Source organism: Labeo rohita, chromosome 8 (genome assembly GCF_022985175.1).
Source record: "Labeo rohita strain BAU-BD-2019 chromosome 8, IGBB_LRoh.1.0, whole genome shotgun sequence".
NCBI classification, from domain to species: Eukaryota; Metazoa; Chordata; class Actinopteri; order Cypriniformes; family Cyprinidae; genus Labeo; species Labeo rohita.
In genome coordinates, this window is record NC_066876.1 from 12,098,405 (window position 1) to 12,107,904 (window position 9,500).

Genomic DNA, 9,500 nt, shown 5'->3' on the forward strand with positions numbered 1-9,500 from the left:
TTTTTGGTGAACTATCTCTATTTATTTATTTATTTATTTATTTATTTATTTATTTTTTAATGAAATGATACACTAACTCTAAATCTGCCAGCAGGTGGCGGTAAATGTCTTTATGAGTCATTCGATTCAATTTGATTTGATTTGATTTGTTCAAACGGCTGATTCATTCAGGAATAAAGTAAATGGCTCTCTTTATAAATGGGCATTTGAATCATTGATTCATACGATTCGTTCAAAATGCAGATTCATTCAGACACTAAACACTGCTGTGTTGCTCAGAGTTGTTGCCCTGCATCATATTTGTCAACAGACAACTACTGTATATGACATATAAGATGACGTAAACATCTGGGGTCAGAGCCAGTGTGTTAACTGCCTTAAAATATTTTAATCACGTTATTTTTTCATAAGTAATTAATTAAGTTTATGCGTTCAACTGACAGCCCTATAGTTTTAATATATTTTAAAATGCAATCTATCTATCTGTCTGTCTGTCTATCTATCTATCTATCTACAGTTTGTATTTGTTCCACACACCTTCCTCATTAGTTAAGCCATATGCTACTTACTAATGGAATTTTATTGTTGTCATTGTTTCCAATGACAGAGTTTGATATGCATCCATTTTGCACGAACAAGTAAGTCATCTGTGATAATGTAAATCCATGGGATATCCAATATAATGTCACATGTTTGATTTAAGCATCATCTTCATTTTTCATCATGCAAATCAAGCAAAGCTTTACAAAAAACTCCTCGCAGCAAGACAAGGAACAGTGTTGCGTGAGGAAGTGCAATATTGTGACTATAATCAGTGTTTATGGAAATGTGCTGACACGTGTGATTAATGCAGAGGTATTCTGGATAGCGAGCGCTGCGGACTAGGCATGTTTTATCCGGTATATATCTGAAATGAACACTAAGCACTTCACCTGCCCTCTGAAACCGCAGTGAGTGACACTCTTATACTAACACACATACACAACAAATATGAATATGCGTTGTGGTTTTGATTTTGAAGCAGTTTAATGGTGCTGTCAAAACTGATAAAACAGTTCAGGGCAACCTCAGAGCCCCTGCTGTTCAGGCTATGTTTGATGACTGCAGTTTTCACTCTGGCTTTCCCTCAACTTTGCATTCAAGCATCTGTTTTTTTTTTTTTTTTTTTTTTTTTTCTTTTTTTTTTATCATCACTACTCATCTTAAAGGAATAGTTCACCCCAAAATAAAAACTTGCTGGATAAAAACGGTTAATAAATAATGACAGAACACAGATTTTTTATGTAGATGAGTAGATGAGACTGTTTCTTCATCAGAACATTTTGGAAAAATGTGGCATTACAATACTTGTTCACCAATGGATCCTCTACAGTGAATTTGTGCTGTCAGAATGAGAGTCCAAACAGCTAATAAAAACAATAATCCTCAAGTATTCTACATGACTCCAGTCCATCGGTTAATAGTTAATGTCTTGTGAAGTAAAAAAAAAAAAAAAAAAAATCAAATCCACCAACAGAACTATTTAGGGCTGTTTTTGCTTGTAAACAGTGTTTGATCTGTGCATATTTCTCTCCTAATACAGATGAGATGACATTTCACTGGAGGAAGCAATATTATGGATTACAGACTGATGATGGTTTTGGTTATTACAAACGTGCAGCTTTTTGCTTCACGAAATTTTAACGGTGGACTGGAGTTGGGTGGATTACTTGTAAAGTAATGTTTTTATCAGCTGTTTGGACTCTCATTCTGACGGCACCCATTCACTGCAGAAGATCCATTGGTGAGCAAGTAATGTAATGCTAAATTTCTTCAAATTTGTTCTGATCAAGAAACAAACTCATCTATATCTTGGATGGTCAGAGGGTGAGTGAATTTTTATTTTGGGGTGAACTAATCCTTTAAAGAAAGAGTTTGTCTACACAGTTAAAAAATTCGGGTTTGGAAAGCAACAAATGCCGAAATTTGAACTTTGGATGCACTTACTATAAATGCTAACCATAAACTGATACTTTGAGGTTCAAAACAAGGTTCTGTTTGTTTATTTATGAAGTAAATTATTTATATCTAACGTATATAGTAACTTTTATGTGTATATACAGTATTTCATAAATCTCAAAACCAAAGTAAAATATTTAAAATGGTATAAAAATGTCTAAATAATCATTTTCGAAATGCAAAACTATAATAACCTTGCCTGCCACATGAGAAGTGAGAGGTTTTGTTTTCGCAAGTTGCTAATTCTCATTGCAGAGGTGTGTTATTGACTAGTGCTGTGCTGTCACCTGCGTCTCTGATAGTGACAAGCAGTGGGTGGCAGCTCTTACGAATCTGACTTCACTCAGATGTATTACCATCTCAGCCAGGCTCTGCCTTTCTCTGCTCCTGCTCTGTGCCAGCTTACAGGCTTTACAAGCCCTTCCTGTGCCTCGGCTCAATAATTTGCACGTCTGCCCCGTTCAGCTCAGTGCTGACACACACACTCAGCACAGCTCCTTGTGCCGTCAGAGCTAAACGCTCTGGCATGACGCCCACGCCAAAATGCCATTAATGCCCGTATCCAGTTCACATAATGGACAGCTGTAGACACAAAATGACCAAAGTAAGTCACAGGTGAAACCAAGTGGGAAAATGTCCAACATCAGTTAGAGTGCACATTTTTAAAGACCTTACAAAATCATTTGATGTTTGCAGTTTTTGCTCACCAAAGTTGCAGTTATTTTATTACTCATTGCTGAAAAAAAGTAATGCCGTTACTCCTATCATTGCTTCAGAAGGCCTTTATTAACACCCCTGTAGAGCACTTGTTATGATGAAGGATGCATTTATTGGACTTAAAAATCTCAATAGCAATTCACTGCCATTATAAAGCTTGGAAGAGCCAGTACATTTTTAATATTATTGTATTTGTCTAAAAGAAAAAGTCATATACAGGATGGCTTAAGGGTGAGTAAATCATGGCGCAGTTTTCATTTTTGGGTGAACCATTAACATGGTAATTACAGTGTGTGTGTATGTATGTATGTATATATATATATATATATATGTGTATATATATATATATATATATATATATGTGTGTATATATATATATATATATTAGGGGTGCTCCGATCAGGATTTTTGAGGCCGATCACAGGAAGCTGTATCTGCCCATCCGATCACCGATACCAATCTTTTAAAAACCTTCTATTAATCTTGTAAAATTATTTATAGAGATACTCCGATCAGGATTTTTAGACACTTATTCGGGGCCTGATCGGGGCCAGTTCTACTGCCTTTTCTTTTGAATTTAACCCTCTGGTTGTGTTCGGGTTAAACTGACCCAGAAAAGATTTTATTTTTCCTGAAATAACTAGTTAATATTATCGCATTGGACTCAAACTTACTGATTTTATTCACACAAGGTATGAGTACTTCTTAGAATTTTTTATTTTTTTTTGAATTTTCAAAATTTTTTGTTGGTTTTATTTCATCTAGTCACACTTGTGGTGTTCCCGGTCAAAATGACCAGACTCCAAACAACTACTTATAAATCTGTCATTATGCTATATTATCAGCAATATTTTTCAACTTGCTTTCTTTCATTTAGGACTGCTTTTGTGTTTCTATTTACATCTGATTAATCGTAGGCCCCATTTATCCAAAAGTAGGCACCTATTTTTTTGAGTGAAAAAAGCTTTTTTTTTTGGGAATAATTTTCACAATATGAGATAAAAAAAAATATGAAAATTTGCACAAAAACTGTTATATTTTAGTTATATATATCCTGCACACTAACACTGTCAAACACAGACAATATCATGAAACAACAAGCTGAAGCTCTCTCTGTGCTAAAGCATTTATTTGTAAACTTTCGTCTACTCTGTGAGAACATGAAAGCCTCAAAACCTAGGCTAAAGACAAGGCAGTCTGAGCATGTGAGTGTGTGAGAGGTTTATCGCAGAGAGAGTTATCATAAAAGCAAATTGCATGCAGTTCAAGGTAGGATGAAATAGATATAATACTTACAATAGTTGTGTGTGTGTGAGATGGTGTGAGTATACGTGCATTTATATACGCACAGGTCCAAGGTCTTTATGTTTGCAAGCACAAAATGCTCCTTAACACTAGTTGTTTCTTTTACTTTAATTCTTCCCTATTCACTTTCAGTGGCCGGCCATTTTTGACAAGCGTGGTTTTCTGCAATTTTGTACAGTTTTGCCTACTTTCGGATAAATGAGGCCTATGATTAATCAGATGCAAATAGAAACACAAAACCAGTCCTAAATGAAAGAAAACAAGTTGACAAAAGGATTGAATCCAATATTTGGTGATAATATACCACAATGAGAGATTTATAAGCAATTGCTGGGAGTCCGGTCATTTTTGACCGGGAACACCACAAGTGTGACTTCTTGTATTTTGTACAAAATAAAAGCATTTAAAAGCAAACTTCCTGATTAAACATTTAAGCACATTAATGTGAGAAACCGTGCAAATGTTTATAATTTTTCATCTCATATTGTGAAAATTATTCATATTTTTTTTTTTTTTTTTTTTCACTCAAAAAACGAGGTACCTTCTCATAGAAAAATGAGGCTTACGATTAATCGGATGCAAACAGAAACAAAAAACAAGTCCTAAATAAAAGAAAACAGTTGACAAAAAAAAAAAAAAAAAAATTAGTGATAATATAGGATAACGAGAGATTTATAAGCAATTGTTTGGAGTCCGGTCATTTTTGACCGGGAACACCACAAGTGTGACAGGAACAGGAATCCGAATACAACCTCCACGAGTGCCATCTATTATTGATTTGTTTATCTAAAAGTGCTCTTTTCCTTTAAACCTAGCCAAAAACCCATATGTGTTGACTGTGAAACTTTAATGATATGCGTTTATGGTGTAATTATGACATTTTGGTGTCAGTCCTTCTTCCCTTTAATTCTACTCGTCCAGCACAGACTCTGTGCGGAAACGATCTCTGCACTGCTGCAGATACACCGCTCCTGAAACGCACTGCCAGACCGCAACTGTGTGCAGCTTAAACTCTTTAAGGGGCCGTTCATGTCAAAACGTGTGGAAAACGCTAGGCACGCCGCTTTCTCCTACTTCCCAAAGCGCTCTGTAGCTTGCGCTTCCGTGGCGTCTGCCATTGCTAAGCAACCATGAACTGCGCTCTCAGTGAAGACACAGAAGTTTCAGCAAAGGACAGACGAATGTCCAGCTCTAAAAATCGCTTGCTGTAGCTCTGCTACTAAATTTATTTAAAAATGGCTATCCCTGTACAGCTATGATCAGCTGTTTCTCCATCTTGGCTGAGCTTTTAATGTTGTAACCACTGATCTATATATATGACTGGATCGCTCGTTGCGTTCTAAACTGCCATCAGGCAGTGAAGCCACCGGAAGTGTTCGATCCGCCATCTTACTATTCCCTACCGACGGAGAGCACCATTGACGCACAGCTAAACCGCTGACCTAAAATCACCAGATTTTAAGCGTATCAGTCACACAGGACTAGTTTTTAGGATATGTGTATGTAAATTAATTTTTACTTAAAATCTTGTCTTTTCGAGCAGGATAAGCAATGTTTGGGAATCGTTCAGGTGGGTGTGTCTGCGCACTTGCAGAGACAGTTTTGATCTAACACAAAATATATTTCTTAACGTAAGAAATTATGCAGGAAATAGTAAACATGAACATATATCTGGAATTAGTATCTGAAATTGTTTTAAATATACAATAAATAATACAATACAAGCCTGTTATATTGCTCTATGCTGTATTGAAATTCAAATCTTAGAAATAAAGCTTGATGTCTTTAAATCCGTACCAAATGTAATTAGTCAGCGTTATTTCTCCAAGTTATGATGTGCATATTTTAATGTCCCTAAGTGAGCAACATCTATTTTAAACTCTTTAAGATCGCGCAAATTCTATTATATTAAGTGCCTTAAATTACATTTATCTGACTATAACACTACCTGATTTTGATCAATTTCGTCAATGAAAATAGTCTGAAACAAAGTCACAACAAGCCGCATCTCTATTCGAACACAGCTGTGTCTGTTTATGAATGAACGGGCGTTTTTAAACGAATCTGAGTCATTGATTCAATAACACATTCCTAAAGAGAGTGGCTTCATTCCTGAATAAATGATTCAGTGATAAAATCAGTGACTTAACTGACAGTTTTAGTTTCATTTTTAAAGTTTCATTTTCATTTTATCTGTTTAGTTATTTAAATCATTTTAAAATGTTATATTTAACATTTTTGCATTTTTAACGTTTATTGTTAACATTTGTCTCAACGTGAATGTTATGTAGGCTGAATTAAACGTTTAAATCATTACCTGCTTCAGAATGATGTTAACGAAATCATTGTTGAAACATGCATTTAGCCTGTAACGTTACGAAAAACACTATAACAAAACAGCACAAACAATTATTAACTGTGCAAGGCAAATTATATGTATATAAAGCATAAATCTTTAAGTTTTCGGAATGAGCATTTTGTCATTTGTAAACATGGTGAACGCCCGATGTTTATCATGTTCATGATGTTCGCTACTGTAATGTGTATTTTTAATAAGCAGAGGGAATTCCCGACATTAAACAATAACCGTTTACATGCTTAGGACGTTTGCGTTGTGAGAAAGTACAGTGAGACGTCAGATATGAAAACGCTGACTTGTTAGGTGATGTTTTCTCATTAAAGTCGTATTATTTCCTATTCATTCAATAGAATGTTTGCGAATACTAGGGATTAGCAATATGGCGGCGCAGTGGCTTCACTTTTATGACGTCATGAGCCATCCCCTTCTCTATTATAGATCAGTGGTTGTAACGGGAAAGGATGAAGCTAATTGGTTGGTTCTTGTCACATGAGCCGCGGTGCGCTTGCGGCATTCTGAAAAGTCCAGATGTTTTTATCTGGATGCGGCGCGGACGCGCCTGGAAAAACCGAGCGCGTCAACCGCGTCGCTTCCGTTATGCACCTACATTTGAAATAACGAATTTGAGCGCGCAAAAGACGCGATATGTGAACGGCCCCTAATCCATTAGCATGAGCATGGAAAAAAAACGCACTGCAAACGGAGGTATGTGAACGTGGCTTTATGTGTGTACGCTTGGAGTGTGCATGAGCGCCCAGTCTCCAGGAAAGCGCGTGAGCGCTGAATGGTTAAACACTGGAAATAATTAAAAAGAAATGCAGTTTACAAACTTTAGCAACATGCGACACTGATTCTATTGTGCAGGTAACAGTTCCTGTGTCAACTGTGCAGCTCGTTTATAGTCAGAGGCGATGTGGTGATTGGAAGCCATTAGCGCACTTTTAAGAGAGAAAGAGAGAGAGAGAGCACGATCATTAACTCGCGCTGTTTGTGAAATTAAAGCTCACATAAGTTTTTCAAATTACTTTATAAGCGATTTAATTAAGAAATATGAATTGCACCTCGCCTTCAGCATTATAATTGTTTTATCTGTGCCGAACAGAGACCGTGCCGCTGCATGTCACGCTAAATTTCTCACGGCAGACGCGTCATCAGCTTTAGATCGGTTTATAAGATCGACCTTTTTAGAGACCGCCGATCAAACATCCCCAAGCGATTATCGGCCGATAGTGATCAGTAGCTGATCAATCGGAGCAATCCCTAATATATACTGTGTGTGTGTATATATAGATATATATGTATGTATGTATATATAGATATAGATATAAAACTCAGATTTGTATTTCCCAGTGTTTTAAAACCTTAAAGCACCTTACTGAAACTGTTTTCAGGAACGTGTTTGATCTGCATGAGCCTCAGCTTGGCATTTGAAGTTAATTTTCTGAATTTTTTAAGGTGCAACCCCTCCCAAAACACATGGTCACACTGCACTGTCAGACGCAAGAGAGCGTCACTGATGTGGCATGTTGCGGATCAGAGGTATGGGGCTACAAAAGAGACAAAGATAAAGTAAATAAGAGAAAATGTGTTTAGTAAGCGGGACATGATAGGGCTTATCTCCTTGTTTCTGCACTAGATGGCTGACTCTAGTTACACGCTGATGCACCGTACATTCTTCTAGCTCACAGAGCTAAAAGAAATCATGACACACACTCCTCCCATGAGGGTTAAACGCAAATCAATTATTCACAACTGAGGCCGGAACGCCCTCAGTGAGAGGACTATTGTTTTGCAGATGTCATCAGACGTTTATGTGACATTACAGGTGGAGAACCATGAGGATCTCTTCCTTCCTTCCTTTGGTTGTTACGGAAAAAAACAGTGATACCGAGATACATGTCATCCTTGTCAGCTGATATCAGCTGTGTAGGTCAGGAGATGAAGCTGTACTGGACCTTACAGAAAACATACATTAATGAACTTCGGCCATTTTGCCCTGAAGAAGATTTTCTTTTGTTTTTCTTTTGTTTTTCTTGTGATATAAGCATAAATCCGTATCATTTTTTGGTGCAAATACATTTAAGTAACTTGACATTTTCATTGAAGACCAGCAATAATAATAATAATTTCATTTTGGTTTCATAATAATGGCAATACATGTCAAAGTCAGACATGCCCCTTTGCCAGCTGTGATGCCTGGTTACTGGTTTAAACTTGGCCCAGGTTTTTAAAAGATTTTTTGGTTAGCACACCTTAATAGCTTCAACAATTGATTGCCAGTTAAGTTTAGAATACAATGAATTTAGGCCCAGATTATGCAGAGCTGTAATAGCTGCTAATGGTGGATATTTTGATGAATCTTAAATTATTTTTTTTCTATGTATAAACTGTTTATGTAATAAAACATGTTTTCGTAGTTGTTTTGTGTGTCCCTTATCAGTGCAAAATTATCACAAATTAAAAAGGATTCATGCCAATATTGTCCAAAACCCCACTTTTCTAGGGCGTTTCCAAACGTTTGGAGGGCAGAGTATCAAAACTTAGCTTTTGTTTTGTAAGATGCATTGATAAGAACTTCATTTGGTGATTTTCTCAATATTTGTTTATTTATTTATTTATTTATTTTGCACCCTCAGATTCCAGATTTGTAGATGTATAAATCACTTTTTTTTTTTTTTTTTAAGAATTACCCTTAAGACTGGCTTTGTGGTCCAGGGTCACGATTTACTTATGAACGCAAAAGGAACAATGGCAAACAATATTGAGAACAGCAACTTTCACAAAGCTATGCCGAACGCTGTGGGTTTATGTTAAAATCAGAACCGGTAAGAGAACATTGTGCTTTTTACATTTACATTCACCTGCAAACTAAGCTTACGCTTTCAGACGGCGGAGTTTAAATCCCATCTGGCTAGTGTGCTTCAACAACACGTCCTGCAATGTTTAAGAATTAGGTCAGCAGGCAGAGAGAAGGCGGTATTTTGTGGCTGTTTGAATGCATTCGACCATTTGAGTGTTTTTTACTACGAAAGCAATTTGACTGAATGTGTTTTCAACTACCTCTGAAAGAGGTCAAAAGTGGACAAGCTGAAAACATTTCAGACATCTGTATTTAGCATTG